The sequence below is a fragment of the Polyodon spathula genome, chromosome 38 (assembly GCF_017654505.1).
Source record: "Polyodon spathula isolate WHYD16114869_AA chromosome 38, ASM1765450v1, whole genome shotgun sequence".
NCBI lineage: Eukaryota > Metazoa > Chordata > Actinopteri > Acipenseriformes > Polyodontidae > Polyodon > Polyodon spathula.
The window spans coordinates 4,764,983-4,783,484 of record NC_054571.1 but is presented as its reverse complement, the minus strand read 5'-3'; positions in this window follow the sequence as shown (position 1 = coordinate 4,783,484).

The following is an 18,502-nucleotide window of genomic DNA, read 5'->3' as shown; positions in this document are numbered from 1 at the left end:
AAAGCCAGGAATTCTTCTCATAGGCAAGGACATCAGTATTCTCATCTCCTCCCCCAAACTCAGGAAAATTAATTTGAATGGGAAGCTTGTTTGAAACTCTCTCTTCCTTCTGGTTTGATGAAGCCACTGCTGGGCTTTCAAAGGAAAAGGTGCCAGAAGGAGTGTCACCAGGGTGACTAGCTGGAGCCTCTCTTGGTGTGCTTGTCCTACTAGCTTCTGTAGCTCTGACTCCCACACATCATGTCGTCGTTTCAGACAGTCAATCACGGCCTTCTCCGTTTTATAAAAGGTATCTTCCACAAATCTCTCGACCCTCTCAAACTGCTGATATATATACTTTCTAAGTGACTCTTCCCTATTAATACTACTGCCTTGGACAGCCTTACTTTCTTCCAAAGTATCAACTCTCTTACACAATTGTGTTATGCCCTCAAATATAGGCCCTAGCTCTTGCTGTAGTGCAAATGTAGGTGAAACTTAATCAATGTAATTATCTGTGAGGGGTGGAGTAGTAATATAAAGCTCACTTAAAAGGGAAGTTATTTCTCTCACAGGTTCTCGCCTAGTCACATGAGGACCAGGAGTGAAATCTGTAGCCTCAAAATCAACAGCCTGTCCTGCAGACATATCTATCTCTCCAGTTGCCATGACAAACAATGTAAGGGTATTATGCAAGCCAGAAAACAAATTCACATATAGGTCCAAGTATTACGTTTAGTATTAATCAATTATTTCCTTTTTTTCCTCCTTTTTATTCCCAAAGAAAAAACATGTTCCCGTACTGGCCACCAATTCTGTAACAAACAGACCTAAGCCCTCAGCCAAGCATTTAGAGTTCCCAGAATAAGAACAGGTTACTGCACCAAAATAAATGTAATTATTCGGTACAGAACGTCTGTATGACAGCGAAAAAATGAATTCAGGGTTCACATCGCTATGCAAAAAAAAAAAAAAGTGGTAGGAAAAATGTATTAATACTCAACGGTACTTATAGAACGCTTAATATTCTCAGCACACATTTAGCTCACTATAAACATATGTACAGTGTATCAGCGGCTAAATCAGGAGAGAGCCGAGTAAAAACTCCATACAACAAACAAATCAAAAGTCAGAGAACAAAATATAAAGTCACAAAGTTCAAAAAGTCCTCTTTGCAAAAACCATAAGTCCCAAACCAATCATTCATTAGTTTAACCAAGGAAAAACAAACAAAACAAATATATACGTATCCAAAAAAAAAAAAACAACAAAAAATAATTGTAATAGTTGTTTCAGCTTTGAGGATAAATCCAAACAGGTAAGCAGATAGTACAACGCAGAAAACAGCAAGTTTGAAAAAATAAGCCGGTCCTTTCCAGAGCACAAATAAACAAACACTCTGGCAAGCGAAAAAAAAAAAAAACAAAGAACCTAACTTAACTTCAAACTGTTTGCATGTGAAGAAAACAAACAAAAAGGTGAACAATAAAGAAAAAACTATGAAATAATAAACTCACCAAAGGGAAACAAAACCTCAGTACTAGCTCTTCCCTTCCCTCAATCCTTGGCGCTCCTGTTTTTAAAACAAGATGTCCCCCTTGCCACAGGCGTCATGCCTAATTACGTTATCTTGCACCACTAAATGCAGCAAAGACTGTAGCCTGCATTAACGCCTGTTCATTACAGATTAAAAACAAAACACGGTTTAAACTTTATCATAGGATATAAGAACATAATGAAATATTTACCTGGCCAGGCATAATACCAGTTTAGCACCACACACTGTGGTGATGCCACAGCTTTATTTGGCTATTCCATAGATTGCTGTGTATTCGGGTGTAGGGGTGAGCAGCTGCACTTCGGAGAGCCAATCACCATCAAGGCACTCTTGCTGTGAAAGGCTTGTTTACGTTTTCCTAAAGCCAGACCGGTGATACGATCCACCAATCAAAGACCTGTATTTTCTCAGCAGCAGTCAATTTATAAGTTAGCTGAGGCGGGACAAACAGTTCTGTTAATTGTAATTTCTGGTTGTTTATGCAGCTGTCCAGTCTGCTGAATGTCAATGTTAATTTATTGAGAAATCATAGTAAGCTACAATTAACATTTTATGGACGTATCTAGAATTAATTATTATTCTTACCAAAAAAAATAAAAAATGTCATAACAAAAAAAAATCCATTCCGGCAACACTCAAAACCTTACAAACTGGGCTTAATCATGACGTTCAAATGGGTGAGTAGAATGAATAACATTTCTATGTATTGTGTATATAAAAATGCTTGATTGATGTTTACTTTGCAGGTGAATGAACTTGTTGCATTTACAAATCAGAGAGCGCGCTACCGCAGTAGACTTTTAGAAAAAAAAAAAAAAAACAGACAGTATCCAATGCCTTTTTTTATTTTACTTCAAAAAACATACAGCTGTGTCGGATCAGCTGGCCTTTAAAGAAACCTATACAGTGCCGTGAAAAAGTATTTGCCCACTGTCCGATTTTCTGCATTTTTGTACATTTTTCACATTGAACTTGGTCTGATCTTTTTGTGGGTTGTAGCAGTATATAGAGGGAGTCTTAAACAAAAAAATGACACCATTGTTTGGGGTGCAAGGTAATCAAACATGCAATCTTCAGGTGTGAAAAAGTTATTGCCACCCTAGTTAACTCAACCCAATTAAAGGGATAATTAAGGTCAGCTGTTTGAATACTTTGATTAACAATCAGGCCTGATTTGGACCAGCCCTGCCCATATAAATCTGACACTCTTTGGCTCTTACCATCAGAGTGAAGTTGTCAGCACACAGGTTCTAGAGCCACGATTAAAAGAAATTCCTGAAGACCTCCGGAAAAAAGTTGTTGATGCCTGTCAGTCTGGAAAGGGTTACAAAGCCATTTCTAAGGCTCTGGGGCTCCATCAAACCACATTCAGAGCCATATTGTCCAAATGCAGAAAGTTTGGGACAGTATCCAGAAAGCTTTTGACAAAGTCCGGCACAAAAGATTAATTCCCAAACTGAACGCAGTTGGGATTCAAGGAAACACATGTACATGGATTAGGGAGTGGTTAACATGTAGAAAACAGAAAGTACTGATTAGAGGAAAAACCTCAGAATGGAGTGTGGTAATGAGTGGTGTATCACAGGGATCAGTATTAGGTCCTCTGCTATTCCTAATCTACATTAATGATTTAGATTCTGGTATAGTAAGCAAACTTGTTAAATTTGCAGATGACACAAAAGTAGGAGGAGTGGCAAACATTGTTGTAGCAGCAAAGGTCATTCAAAATGATCTAGACAAGATTCAGAACTGGGCAGACACATGGCAAATGACATTTAATAGAGAAAAGTGTAAGGTACTGCACGCAGGAAATAAAAATGTACATTATAAATATCATATGGGAGATACTGAAATTGGAGAAGGAATCTATGAAAAAGACCTAGGAGTTTTTGTTGACTCAGAAATGTCTTCATCTAGACAATGTGGGGAAGCTATAAAAAAGGCTAACAAGATGCTCGGATACATTGTGAAAAGTGTTGAATTTAAATCAAGGGAGGTAATGTTAAAACTGTACAATGCACTAGTAAGACCTCATCTTGAATATTGTGTGCAGTTCTGGTCACCTCGCTATAAAAAAGATATTGCTGCTCTAGAAAGAGTGCAAAGAAGAGCGACCAGAATTATTCTGGGCTTAAAAGGCATGTCATATGCAGACAGGCTAAAAGAATTGAATCTGTTCAGTCTTGAACAAAGAAGACTACGTGGCGACATAATTCAAGCATTCCAAATTCTAAAAGGTATTGACAGTGTCGACCCAAGGGACTTTTTCAACTTGAAAAAAGAAACAAGGACCAGGGGTCACAAATGGAGATTAGACAAAGGGGCATTCAGAACAGAAAATAGGAGGCACTTTTTTACACAGAGAATTGTGAGGGTCTGGAATCAACTCCCCAGTAATGTTGTTGAAGCTGACACCCTGGGATCCTTCAAGAAGCTGCTTGATGAGATTCTGGGGTCAATAAGCTACTAACAACCAAACGAGCAAGATGGGCCGAATGGCCTCCGCTCATTTGTAAACTTTCTTATGTTCTTATTAAATCTCCCCAGGAGTGGCCATCCTGCCAAAATCTCTCCAAGAGCAAGGCATAAAATCGTCCAGAAAGTCACAAAGAACCCTAGAACAAGATTCAGGGATCTGCAGGCCTCTCTCACCTCAGCTAAGGTCAGTGTTCATGACTCCACCATCAGAAAGACTCTGGGCAAAAATGGGATTCAAGGCAGAGTAGCGGAAACCACTGCTCACTAAGAACATGAGTGCTCGTCTTAAGTTTGCCAGAAACCACCTGGATGATCCTCTAGAGTTCTGGAACAATGTTCTATGGACAGATGAGTCAAAAGTAGAACTATTTGGCCAACATGGGCCCTGTTATGTCTGGTGAAAACCAAACACTGCATTCCACAGTAAGAACCTCATACCAACGGTCAAGCATGGTGGTGGTAGTGTCATGATTTGGGGATGCTTTGCTGCATCAGGACCTGGATGACTTGCCATCATTGACGGAACCATGAATTCTGCTCTGTGTCAGAGAATTCTACAGGAGAATGTCAGGCCATGTGTTCGTGAGCTGAAGCTGAAGCGCAGCTGGGTCATGCAGCAAGACAATGATCCGAAACACATGAGCAAGTCTGCATCAGAATGATTGAAGAATAAGAAATTTTGGAGAATAAGTTTTGGAATGGCCTAGTCAAAGTCCAGACCTAAACCCCATTGAGATGTTGTAGCAGAACCTGAAACAAGCAGTTTATGCTTAAAAACCCACAAATGTCAGTTGAAGCAGTTCTGCATGAAGGAGTGGGCCAAAATTTCTCCACAGCACTGTAAGAGACTGAACAATAACTACAAGAAGCGTTTGGTTGCAGTTATTGCTGCTAAAGGTGGCGTAACCAGTTATTGAGTCTAAGGGGGTGATTACTTTTTCACACAGGGACACTGGGTGTTGCGTAACTTTCTTTAATAAATAAATTAATTTCCTTGTGATACAATACTGTCCGCATTCAATAAAACAGTGGTGTTATCAGTTAATTCATTTGAAAACTCGACGCCTAGCTATGGAGCCAATTGTGTATTTGAATGGTCCGTATGTATGTGTGAACGATATATTGTGTGGTCTCGTCTGCTATCATATCGGTACATACTGTGGCAACACCAATGATAGCAGCTTGTCACATTACTAATGGTGACTGTCCATCATTCTGCATTCTCACTTGGTTGTTGTGTGCAGTTGCTGAATTGGTAGTGAATGCGCAGACAGTTTTGTGAGGCACAAACAAGATTTGTGAATTGCTCAAAAACTACTATATTCCAATGTCTCGCAACTGCTTTGTGCCGTTTTGGAATATCTCTCATTTTGTGCCAAAGCACTATTTTTTTGCGAGGCACAAATTTAGTAAGGGGATTGCGCGAAGATTGAAGATTGGGCCCTATGTGTAGTGCTCAGATCCTGCCCTTTTTTCGACTACTCCTGGCCATTGAAAGGTTTTCTTGGCTTTTTCTGAGAAAAAATGACCAGGGACCTGTGCTTGATGTCTTTTTGATTGGACCAGAAAGGAAAAATTGTAACCACAAAGGGTTAATTACTTTACGATTTCAGCAATGTGCCATAAAGATGACACTGGCTGTGAAAGAAAGACTGCAACTCTATTGTCATTTTACTATTATAGTACTACTTAATAACAGGAACAATATGTTATTTTGGGATGTTGTTGAAATTAAGCATGTTCATGCCAGCATGTACCCCAACCCCCACACAGGAACTTTACCCTTCACTACCCCTATTCAAACAAATAGGAAAACAATAACAATGGTCTGGATCTCTTTTTCCTTTATTCAATGAATATAATTTAATTAATAGAACATAAAAACAAACCAAGCTAACAACTATCTAGCCAAAATTGAATTGTTATTAATAGTTTTTTTTTTTCAATCTCCACAAACTACGGGTTCTGTTACATTCACAGCACAGATGATGTTAGATATGTCTAGATATTACAATGCGGACCATGGTTCAAACCAATCTCTGTGTAGGGTGCGGTGGATGGTTTTTAAAAGTGTTTTATCAATGTCAGCCTTCTGGAGTCATCTGAATGCCTTTCCACTTTTTATTTCATTTTAAACCGTTTAAATACCAAACCATAACAGACCATATCAAACATTAATAGTGCATATACACAGAGCAAAAAAAGTAGATGGGCAAACCACCCCCCCTTTAATTAATATTTGTACATATACGACTACTTTATATATGATGTAGAATATGTGCTTATAAACACTTTTTCAAATAAACTTGTTATGATTTTGAACGTGCGGTTCATAAGAACAATATTATTGTCATTGCTTGCGCCCTGGTACATCTTTCTTTACAAACTAAGCACTGGCAGAAAGATATTGGATAAAAATAACACAGGAACAAAACTTCAAGAAAAAAAATAAAACAGTTGCAAACTGGACACACTTTAGACCGTCAATCTGAAATGAAAGACCTCAACCCATTTCTGGATAAATATGGACTGCTGTGGGGGGGGGCGATTACACAAGGCAAGTCTGAGCTAGAAATATACAACACCCCTGGATATTGCCAGCGAAACACATTTTCTGAATTGCAGATACAACACCAACACGAATAGGTGATGCACTCCAAGACACTCTGACTCAGGTGAGAGAGAGATTGTGTATTGTAAGGGGGAGGCAGTTAACCAAAGGTGTTGTACACAACTGTTTGAAATGTCAAAGATTTAAAGCTAAACCTGGAAAACATAACTGCACCTTTACACAGAGACCGAATAACTGAAGCGTCGCTGTTTGAAATAACGGGAATAGATTTCACCGGACTATGTGAAAGTGAAACCTGGAAATAAGAAAGCATACATCGCTCTATTTATGTGCCCCGTGACCAGAGCTGTACATCTGGAAAACGTTTTAGATTTGACCACTAAAACCTTATTGTCTTCAGGCAATTTATTGCTAGAAGAGGATTATGTCAAATGATATATTCAGACAATGCGAAAACCTTTAAAAGGGCCGATCAAGATTTGAAAGAGTTAGAACATAAGAAAGTTTACAAACGAGAGGAAGCCATTCGGCCCATCTTGCTCGTTTGGTTGTTAGTAGCTTATTGATCCCAGAATCTCATCAAGCAGCTTCTTGAAGGATCCCAGGGTGTCGGCTTCAACAACATTACTGGGGAGTTGATTCCAGACCCTCACAATTCTCTGTGTAAAAAAGTGCCTCCTATTTTCTGTTCTGAATGCCCCTTTGTCTAATCTTCATTTGTGACCCCTGGTCCTTGTTTCTTTTTTCAGGCTGAAAAAGTCCCTTGGGTCGACACTGTCAATACTTTTTAGAATTTGGAATGCTTGAATTATGTCGCCACGTAGTCTTCTTTGTTCAAGACTGAACAGATTCAATTCTTTTAGCCTGTCTGCATATGACATGCCTTTTAAGCCCAGAATAATTTTGGTCGTTCTTCTTTGCACTCTTTCTAGAGCAGCAATATCTTTTTTGTAGCGAGGTGACCAGAACTGAACACAATATTCAAGATGAGGTCTTACTAGTGCATTGTACGGTTTTAACATTACTTCCCTTGATTTAAATTCAACACTTTTCACAATGTATCCGAGCATCTTGTTAGCCTTTTTTATAGCTTCCCCACATTGTCTAGATGAAGACATTTCTGAGTCAACAAAAACTCCTAGGTCTTTTTCATAGATTCCTTCTCCAATTTCTGTATCTCCCATATGATATTTATAATGTACATTTTTATTTCCTGCGTGCAGTACCTTACACTTTTCTCTATTAAATGTCATTTGCCATGTGTCTGCCCAGTTTTGAATCTTGTCTAGATCATTTTGAATGACCTTTGCTGCTGCAACAATGTTTGCCACTCCTCCTATTTTTGTGTCATCTGCAAATTTAACAAGTTTGCTTACTATACCAGAATCTAAATCATTAATGTAGATTAGGAATAGCAGAGGACCTAATACTGATCCTTGTGGTACCCCACTGGTTACCACACTCCATTCTGAGGTTTTTCCTCTAATAAGTACTTTCTGTTTTCTACATGTTAACCACTCCCTAATCCATGTACATGTGTTTCCTTGAATCCCAACTGCGTTCAGTTTGAGAATTAATCTTTTGTGCGGGACTTTGTCAGAAGCTTTCTAGAAATCTAAATAAACCATGTCATATGCTTTGCAATTATCCATTATCGATGTTACATCCTCAAAAAAATCAAGCAAGTTAGTTAGACACGATCTCCCTTTCCTAAAACCATGTTGACTGTCTCCCAGGACCCTGTTACCATATAGGTAATTTTCCATTTTGGATCTTATTATAGTTTCCATAAGTTTGCATATAATAGAAGTCAGGCTTACTGGTCTGTAGTTACCTGGTTCAGTTTTGTTTCCCTTTTTGTGGATCGGTATTACGTTTGCAATTTTCCAGTCTGTCGGTACCACCCCTGTGTTAAGAGACTGCTGCATGATCTTGGTTAGCGGTTTGTAAATAACTTCTTTCATTTGTTTGAGTACTATTGGGAGGATCTCATCCGGCCCAGGGGATTTGTTTATTTTAAGAGCTCCTAGTCCCTTTAACACTTCTGCCTCGGTTATGCTAAAGTTATTTAAAACTGGATAGGAACTGGATGACATGTGGGGCATGTTGTCCGTATCTTCCTTTGTAAAAACTTTTGAAAAGTAATCATTTAATATATTTGCTATTTTTTTTCTTCATCTACGATTTTGCCATTTGTATCTCTTACACATTTAACCTCCTCTTTGAATGTTCTCTTGCTGTTGTAATATTGGAAAAACATTTTGGAATTGGTTTTAGCCCCCTTAGCAATGTTCTTTTCTATTTCTCTCTTGGCCTTTCTAACTTCCTTTTTGACTTGCTTTTGCAGTTTCGTGTACTCTTTCTGTGTACTTTCTTTTTGGTCCTTTTTTAATGCTCTATAAAGTGCCTTTTTTCGCTGAATATTTTTTTTAATTGATCTATTAAACCATTTTGGCCATTTAGTTTTACATTTAGATTTGTCTACTTTAGGGATGTAATTGTTTTGCGCCTCTAGTACTACATTTTTGAAGAACAACCATCCTTCTTCTGTGGGTGTTTTCTCTATTTTACTCCAATCTACTTCTGTTAGTCTCTGTTTCATACCTTCATAGTTTGCTTTTCTAAAATTTAAACCTTAGATTTAGTCTTTACTTTTGGGGTTTTAAAAAACACTTCAAATGAGACCATGTTGTGGTCTGAGGTTGCCAGTGGTTCCCTGACCTCTGTTTTAGTTATTCTGTCTTCGTTATTTGAAAAGATTAAATCAAGGCATGCCTCCCCTCTAGTGGGTGCCTTGACAAATTGTGTTAGGAAGCAGTCATTTGTCATTTCCACCATTTCTATTTCATCCTTCGTGCTACCCACCGGGTTTTCCCATTTTATTTGGGGGAAGTTGAAATCCCCCATTAGTATGGCTTCTCCTTTGCTACACGCATTTCTAATGTCATTGTATTATTATGCCCTTTGAATTTTTGTCCTGTTATTCTGACCCATATTGATTCGGCTTTATTTTCTTTGTCCAGGTTTAACACCTGGGCTTCAAGACTGTTTCTTATGTATAGCGCTACCCCTCCTCCTCTTCTGTCCTGCCTGTCTTTCCTATACAGTGTATACCCACAAATATTATATTCGTCCCCGTCACTCTCAGACAACCAAGTTTCAGTAACACCTATCACATCATAGTTACCTGTTAGTGCAGTAGCTTCAAGTTCTAGAATTTTGTTTCTGATACTTCTAGCATTTAGATAAATACATTTAATGGTTGTCTTACCTGAGTTGTTGTCCTTGTTTTGATGCAGTCTCCCTTCTGTTTTTTTGTTGATTTCTCCCCCCTTCCTTTCTAGCTTAAATGCTTCTGAACCTGCTCGAGGATCTTTTCTCCAAGTAGACCGGTTCCCTTGTTATTTAAGTGCAGTCCGTCCCGTCTATACAGATAGTCCTCGTTGTAGAATGTGGTCCAATGATCAAGATAGGTGAAGCCTTCCCGTGTGCACCACGTCTTCAGCCATGCGTTTTGATTAATTATTTCCAGCTGTCCATATGGTCCTTTGCAAGGTGCCGGTAGTATACCAGAAAATACCACAGTTTTGGTTTTCTCTATGTTCTTCACGAAAAGGGCAGTTAGAACGGGACTATATTACCCAAGAGGCAGGGATCCTGAAGATCACGTGATAGAGAAAAATGATATAGTATATATAGCCTGCTGGGTTTATTGTTGCCTTAACAAACTTAGAATGAAAAGTTAGAAAATAAAGAAGAGGTTTGAGTAGAATCAAAGTATTAACGTGTGTTCCTTTAAAACAAATAGTACAGAACAAGCACAATGCAGGTAGAAAAAGAAAAAGACAAAACAACTACATAAAAAAGATTTTAACAAACAGGTTGCATATCTACTTTGTAACAAAAATAAAGAATAAAATGATTTGAAACATGATAAGTTTTTAAATTGTGAATGAAGAGCACCTCAAAAATTGGACCTCCTCTCAGAGACTGATTTTTATTTTTGCATATAATCCAATCCTATTGATTTCACAGCGGCGCTTTAAACTTTTGAGTTTTAGGATCTCTGAAGCAGAAAATGATCATCTAAAAGGCAAGAAGAATGCATTAGGCAAGAGAAATCTGATATTCCATACCCCTAACCCTAACCCATACCAAGTTTAATAATCGAGGTAGAAGAAAAAGAAAAACAGAAGAGTTATCGGTGATAAGGAGGAACAGTGGTGCTAACAAGAAATTACAATTACAAGCCAAGTTATTTGAGTTTCTCACTTGATATAGACAAGATTGTGTGGTGGGCAAGGTTATGCAATACAATTACGATTCCTGCTTGTGTTTGGTGCTCTTTGTGTGTTTGGGAGTTAAAGTCTCTACCCTACAGCAGCCCAGCCTAGCCGAGTGTTTGTTTACACAGGGCTGGCCTTTGCCTTCCAGGAGACAGTAGCTCACTGGCATCCATTGCCGAGCTCCTGCATGTAATGAAGAGAGCAGCTCGGTGGTGGGACCGGAGTACACCCACTGACATTCCCCTGCTGCGCAGTTGAGGTGTTGAGGGAACACCGCTGACATTCCCCTGCTGCGCAGTTGAGGTGTTGAGGGAACACCGCTGACATTCCCCTGCTGCGCAGTTGAGGTGTTGAGGGAACACCGCTGACATTCCCCTGCTGCGCAGTTGAGGTGTTGAGGGAACACCGCTGACATTCCCCTGCTGCGCAGTTGAGGTGTTGAGGGAACACCGCTGACATTCCCCTGCTTGCGCAGTTTGTTGAGGGAACACCGTTTCCCCTGCTGCGCAGTTGAGGTGTTGAGGGAACACCGCTGACATTCCCCTGCTGCGCAGTTGAGGTGTTGAGGGAACACCGCTGACATTCCCCTGCTGCGCAGTTGAGGTGTTGAGGGAACACCGCTGACATTCCCCTGCTGCGCAGTTGAGGTGTTGAGGGAAGCCGCTGAAAACCTCTGTGAAAGACCCCTGCTGCGCAGTTGAGGTGTTGAAGAAAAAACCGCTGACATTCCCCTGCTGCGCAGTTGAGGTGTTGAGGGAACACCGCTGACATTCCCCTGCTGCGCAGTTGAGGTGTTGAGGGAACACCGCTGACATTCCCCTGCTGCGCAGTTGATTTCAAACCGCTGAATCTTCGAACTAAAGCAGATGAGGTGTTGAGGGAATTGTTCAATGCGTGCTTGATTGCTGATGCCAGCAGTCCTATTTTTGCGCAGTTGAGGTTTAAAAAATAAAATTAAAAAAGTAATTTAGTGAGTTTTCTTTAAAAAAAAAAAAATAAAAAATTTAAAAATTCCCCTGACTTGTAATTATAACCCTTCTCTTGTTCTTTAAAAAAAAAAAATTAAAAAAGTAATTTAGTGAGTTTTCATTTTGTCTTGCCTTTTGTTTCCTTAACACATTTCTTTAGATATCCAATTTTCAATTCCATCAACAGCGTATAAGCAGTTCTGAGCAATATCAATTAGAACTAAAAGCAAAGAGAGCTGGTGAAAACCTCTGTGAAAGACTAAATGAGAAAGAAGAAAAAACCTGCTTTTTGTGTTTTAATTTTAAAACAGAGATGTCTGTTCTATGGCGACACGTGTCACATACTTCATTCGAGGATTTCAAAGAATCTTCGAACTAAAGCAGATGCTATTGTTCAATGCGTGCTTGATTGCTGATGCCAGCAGTCCTATTTTTTGATGCTGACTTAAGATTCAGTCTGTTGCATGTTGTAATATGGTTGCTTATTTTTACATTTTTTTTTAACTGTGACACTCTCAATGACATTTCCTTTACAACAATACAATAACAGCTTTTTCTAAGTTTTTTAATTTGGCTTTTTCTTAGCCCATGTGTGGCATGGCTGAGGCCTGCCCCTGTAAATGAATTTATTTTGGTAGTGGTTTACTGTGACAGAGAGCGAATGAGTCCTAGTCAACAATCTCCCTCCCGACCTGTGAGGGCGCTGTATAACAGGAACAGTGTGCCCCGGACTGGATAGTTTGACAGTTCATTCTAGGGTCAGTCGGCCATCCAGGAAGGGGGTGGAGCCTCAATACTAGAATTCATCACCTTAATGTGGTAGGCGATGTGTCAGTCATGGATTGGAGGATATGTGATTGCACTCGCTGCCGAAGGGGGCGTGACTGAGGGGATGTGGCCGAGCGATCTGTTCCTTTGTTATGGTTATGGACGGACCTGTTAAAGGAGTACAGAGATAAAATAACCGTGAGGGTTTTGTGTTTTGTTTCTTTGTTCTGTCATTGTTTGTCATTGTTAGATGGCTAACACTAGGTGGGAGCTGTCGCTAAAGGCCAGCACTAACCCGGGCAGCACTACACTACTGTTCACTAATAAATTGTATTTCACCACTTGCACCAAAGCACCCACACTGAACTTGTGATCGTGTTTGTGTTCTGTGTTTATTATTTCGGGTGAACCCTGTGGATTCACTGTGCAGTACACATTGCTGTGGATTATTATTTACCGGATTATAAAAACAGATAAAGAATTGTTTGGACTGTGAACTTTGTTCTTTGTCATCTGTTTACGCATTGCATCACCTCTGCACCTGTACACTATAAACCACTTTGCCACATTTATATATAAAATATAGTTTGTATGGTTTAAAAATAACATTTGTTTCATTTTGGATATGGAAGGGCTGGGAGGTTAAAGTCGCTCCCTGCTAATTGAAAGGGATGTGCAGCAGATGTCAATTGAAGAATTCACCTGCCTATAAAAATGGTCTGCAAAACCATACCTTTGTTACCCACACAGTAACCGAACACCTGTTACACCATGTTTAGAATTGGCAATGTGCCTCTTTGTATAAAACATGTTGATTCCAGTCTGCAGCTCTTTTCTGTAGCAGTGTAAAATTAGCAAGGCGACCTGTCTTTTGTTCTGGTAGAAAAGGACAGGCTGATAAAAAAAAAAAAAAAGTTGTATTGTTTATCCTTGGTGGACATCTTCAAAGCTTAACCTGTTTTTGATCTTTATGTTCAATGCAGCAGAGTGGATGATTTAATAGTAAGTAGCTTCATTTCATTTTATTGTATTTGTTCTGTCTCCTGAGCTTGTTGTGATGTGTGCAGACATTCAGAATGGTTCGCCTCTGTGTTAAGGTGCTCACCCAGGGGCTGCTCTTTAGTTCTTGTTGCCTGCCATAGACATATGCAATGTTGGCTAGATCAGCCAAAGGATCTTCATATTAGTAAGCAGCAGCACAGCTAGTATATTGTCAGCAACAGCTCTGAAAAGGGGGCATAAAAAGAGCTCTAAACAAACCATTATTTCTTTTTATAGCTTTTACACTCTGCTACAATTCGCATTACTTTTAAATGAGCATCTGCTGTTTAATAGTGGAGAAGGTTGTAGGTACAGTTGTCACACTTTGCATTTTTCCACATATCTGGAAAACCGCTTATCCACTTGTGATGAAACTTGGTATTAACATTTATTTAGTGAGAGTATTAGATGCTGTGGATATATGGGGCTCCATCTGTGTATCGCTTATTAAAGGGTGAAAGTTAATATTAACATTATTTGATACTACATAAGTAGTATCACATTGTGGTGATATACAGTAAGCAGTCTAGAGAACACAATACTTTATTATAATAATATAGATCAGTCATTTTAATATACTTTACCATGATACTAACCCCTAATTTGCTAGGCCCTAAACAGCACCCTTTATTTGGCACTTCTTTTTCTGAGGTGTTCTTCCCACACTTGATGTAGGTTGTGGCCATCGCCCCTTTTCTGCACACTGACAGATCTATTTGTGAAATACAGCCGTGGCAGGGGATGTGTGTCACTCATGTGCTGCGTAAAACTAGCATCCCAGGTGGATCATGAGAATAGCAATATATTAGGAAAATTAATGGCAATCTTTAACCACACAGAGACTTGCAATAACCAGACACACACAGATTTGAATTGATGTATTTTTTTATTAGCATGTGCTGATATAGAGGTGTTATACACCTGCAATCCCACCAGTAAAACAACTCCTTTGGCCCAAAAGTGCTGGAATTTTTTTTAGTAAATAGGAAATTGGAAAATGGCACAAGCCTTCTGTTGTATAAGGACAGCGATACCCAATCTAGGTGTCACCGAATCAGTTCAAAGACCGGTCAGATTCCCCCTGAAACCCATCATTTTACCATGGTTACTGGACATACAGTACAAGCGTATGTGTGTGTGTGTGTGTCTACTTATATTCATATCATAAGTGATACCCCTCCAAAAGAACCTATGCAATTATGTTCATCATTTTTGTCTTGGCAAACCTCAATCATAAATGTTTAATGCATTGTGCCTTTGATAATACACGGTTTGGTGTTACAATAAATATCTTTTGGTGATAAGCCACTCGGGTTTAATTTGTTGATGACTCACATGCCCAGTAATCTTACATAATCTAATTCAGTCTGAGTATTTTCACGTGCATGTTAAAGGTTTCTTAAATTTTACAAAAAAATGAACTGCATTATATATCTCTCTTGTCAACTTTTCTGGCCATAGTTTTTATTAAAAAAAACAAAAAACACACTGATTGTAAAAGCTGCATCAACTGATACAAGAAGGCAATTTTTTTTTTTCACAGAGGATTGAGAATGAGTGAAACACTATCCACTCTTCAAATAAAAAGCTCTAAGGTTATGAACCGCAAATATCTTAACAATGCATTTTCTTTAGTGCATTTCTGTCTGCATAAATATGTAAAGTGATTGAAATCGTTTTTAGATCCGACATTGTTAAAGACAAATGCTGCACCAAATACATTTCATTACAATGTGTTCACCTCATTTATTGTGTGTGGTGATTTAATACGTCGCTTAGTAATCCATCCCTGGAGTAGCATCCCAGCTGAATTATTAGATATAAAGTGGCAGTATTTAGAGTGGCCACCGTTTAGATCATTAAGACCAATGTCTCATACATTTTGTTTTGTAAAATATACCTGTAATCGCCTTTGCCTACCAGACCAAGAAGCTCCCTTCAGTCTGTTTGATATGTACAGTACTGTAGCCACCATGGTGAAATGAAGAGAGGCTGAGGGAGAGGGGTATTGTTAGTTATTTCAAAAGACACAGATTGCTTTTTTTTAGAAATTAAAACAGTGGTGTGATAAAGGAACTCCTGTTTCTCCTTTTATGGACAAACCTTTGCCAGTGTTTAAGAAATTATATCAGAAAAATACATTTAAATTTAAATGCAAGACTTAATTTCTGACCCCCATTTATTTTAAATAAACACCACCCTCCTGTTACTGCCTGCAACAGGTGGTATTAATGTCAAGCTTTGTTTGGTGAAACAAACAAATGTGACAATTGCAATCGCATTACTTTATTTTCATTTCGTTTTTTATTATTTGTGTTCTCTGACAACATTTTAGTAGAAAATATGTGAAAACTGTTTTTAAAACCAAACTTTTGAATTGGCTTTTGAAAATAAAAGTGGTCTAGCGAAATTAACACAGATGTTGTTTTATGTAGTGACTATTCTGAGGCAAACGTTTTCCATAACTTGGTTTTTAAGAGCAAATACACCCGTTTAAAACACATTTACAGCTGGACAGTAATATTTGGATAAATCTTCACTATAGTTTGTGCCCTAAAAATATCATTATTTTTGGAATACAAAACCATGTTATACAATTAAGGGTATTTTATTTTCCTCTTTTCTCATAGATGTGTGATGTGATGTTTATGCTCCAGGTGGGGTTCTGTATACATGAAGGGTGACCTTTGAATTGAAAATAAAATCACAGGAAAAGATGTAGTCAAATATTAGAGTCCCATGTAAAACAGGTATAGTTACCCTTAAACCCCTGTTGCTAACCCCACTGTATCTAAACACGGCTACATTTTGTGCCAAATTAGTAAAAATATTTAGCGTTACCATCATAATCAATCTGTTTTCTACCCAGGTGAGTAGAAATACTGACTCCAAAACATTTACATACAGACAGACATATCTGATACAGCTTCACTTCCACGTTCCTTTACATCACCCATAGATATAGCTATATATTTATATATGTATATAATATTTTCCAAATACAAGAAACCAAAATTTGAAATATTATATGTCAATTTAAAGTAAAAACACTTTTTATATGAGGAGGAGCAGATATAACTTCATGTTCAGTGCTGGTAATACTAACGACTCTAAAGCAGACAGACGTTTTGGCAAGGCCTTCAACAGTGGACTATCTTATAGTTTTACTTCACAAATTATCATTAAGCATTTGAAGTTAGGGATGGATACTAAAAAGTTACTAAATTAGACAAAACTTTTGACCAGAAGTGTCCTAGTCAAAGTATTTTGTGTTATACTCACAATAATGCTTGTCTGAACTACTTTTCTTTGTATTATTATAAAATGTCCTTGGTTCACAAAACAGAGCATTTCAGGACGTACGTCAAATAAATAAATACATAAATGAAATACATGTATTTGTTTCCAACAGATAACATCTGTGCTTTTAAACTAAGCATTAAAACTTACAAGCAAGATCTTGCCAACCAGTAAAACCCAGTATTGATATATTCATTAGATGAGAAACGATATGTCATTAGTTGGGTCTAAACCAGTATGTCCTTATCAGACCTCCCTTATATCGCCCTGTAGAAATCTTACCATATGTCAATGCCATAGTTTGTGATCATGATCGTGAATTAGACCATCTACACCAGCACAACACTAACAAATGGATTTGGAACACATAGTGTACATTACAGAGGTTCTGATACTGTAGCACACTGTCTGCCTTGTGCCAATACAGATATTGCAGTGGATTATCAGCAGTGTGGACTGGTTAGATATCACCCCATTGGCAAATCAAAACAGGATTGGCTACTGAACACGTCCCATTGTGCATACCCTTGTGCATACAGAACCATTGCTATTGCAAGATAAGGACAGTGACCATACAGCTGAAAAAGCCGTTCAAATAGCAGTTAACTTAGTTAATAGATGTAATAGGAAGGTACCAGTTGCTTGAGCTGCTGAAAGTAAAAACCTTTTCTTCTTTTAAAGATCACTTACATGAAACGGATTGTGCTGTTACAAATTGTCAATGCAACATTCACTAGAAAAGTAGGTTGTCAAAACAACAAAAAAAAACCTTTAACGTGATGAAATACAGTGTTGCTCAATCAGTCGTTAAGCTATCTAACGACAATGCATATATCATTAGTCCAATAAATTTACGTCTGGTTTCACAGACTCCTATTAGCATTAATCTTTGACTACCTAAAGGGCCGTTCACACTGCATGTGGCACCGCAGCGCAGCGCGCAAGAGATAAAATATTTTCAATTTTCGCTGTGCCATGCTGTAAACTACCAGCAACCAATCAGGGGAAAGTAGGAGGCTCCTTTGCGATGAAAAAAAAAAGTACAATGGAGGAAAAGTTCTTGGTTCTGGTTTTTGATTTTCCAGAGCTGTATAATACAACATTAAGCAGGTCTGAAATCAGTCTTCATCAAACCGGAGCTCCTGTATCAGCCCATGATATTCGCCGTACCTTTTTCTTTTCTTGGTGATGTTATGGACCCACAGCGATCTTACTTTTTTTCTTTCTCCGGTAGAACAGGGCGATCGCAATTATCTTTTTTGTTTGCTCTTCATTGTTCCAGGTATTGTGTTAAAGTGTTGTCGTCCGTCCATCGCCCCCCCCGCCGCCAAAGTTTGATATGATGGGGTGGCACTGGTTGCATTTTTTAATTTTTTTTTTAGTGCTCAATAATATCAATGCATAATGATGCCTTTAGCTCAAACTGTCTTTGCCTATACCCAGCAAACCAGACAAAACTCCCAAAAAAATAAAATAAAATATATCAATTTTTAAAAGCAACATGTTTTTATTTTATTTTAAACAACACAATTGGCTGATATTTTGGGTAATT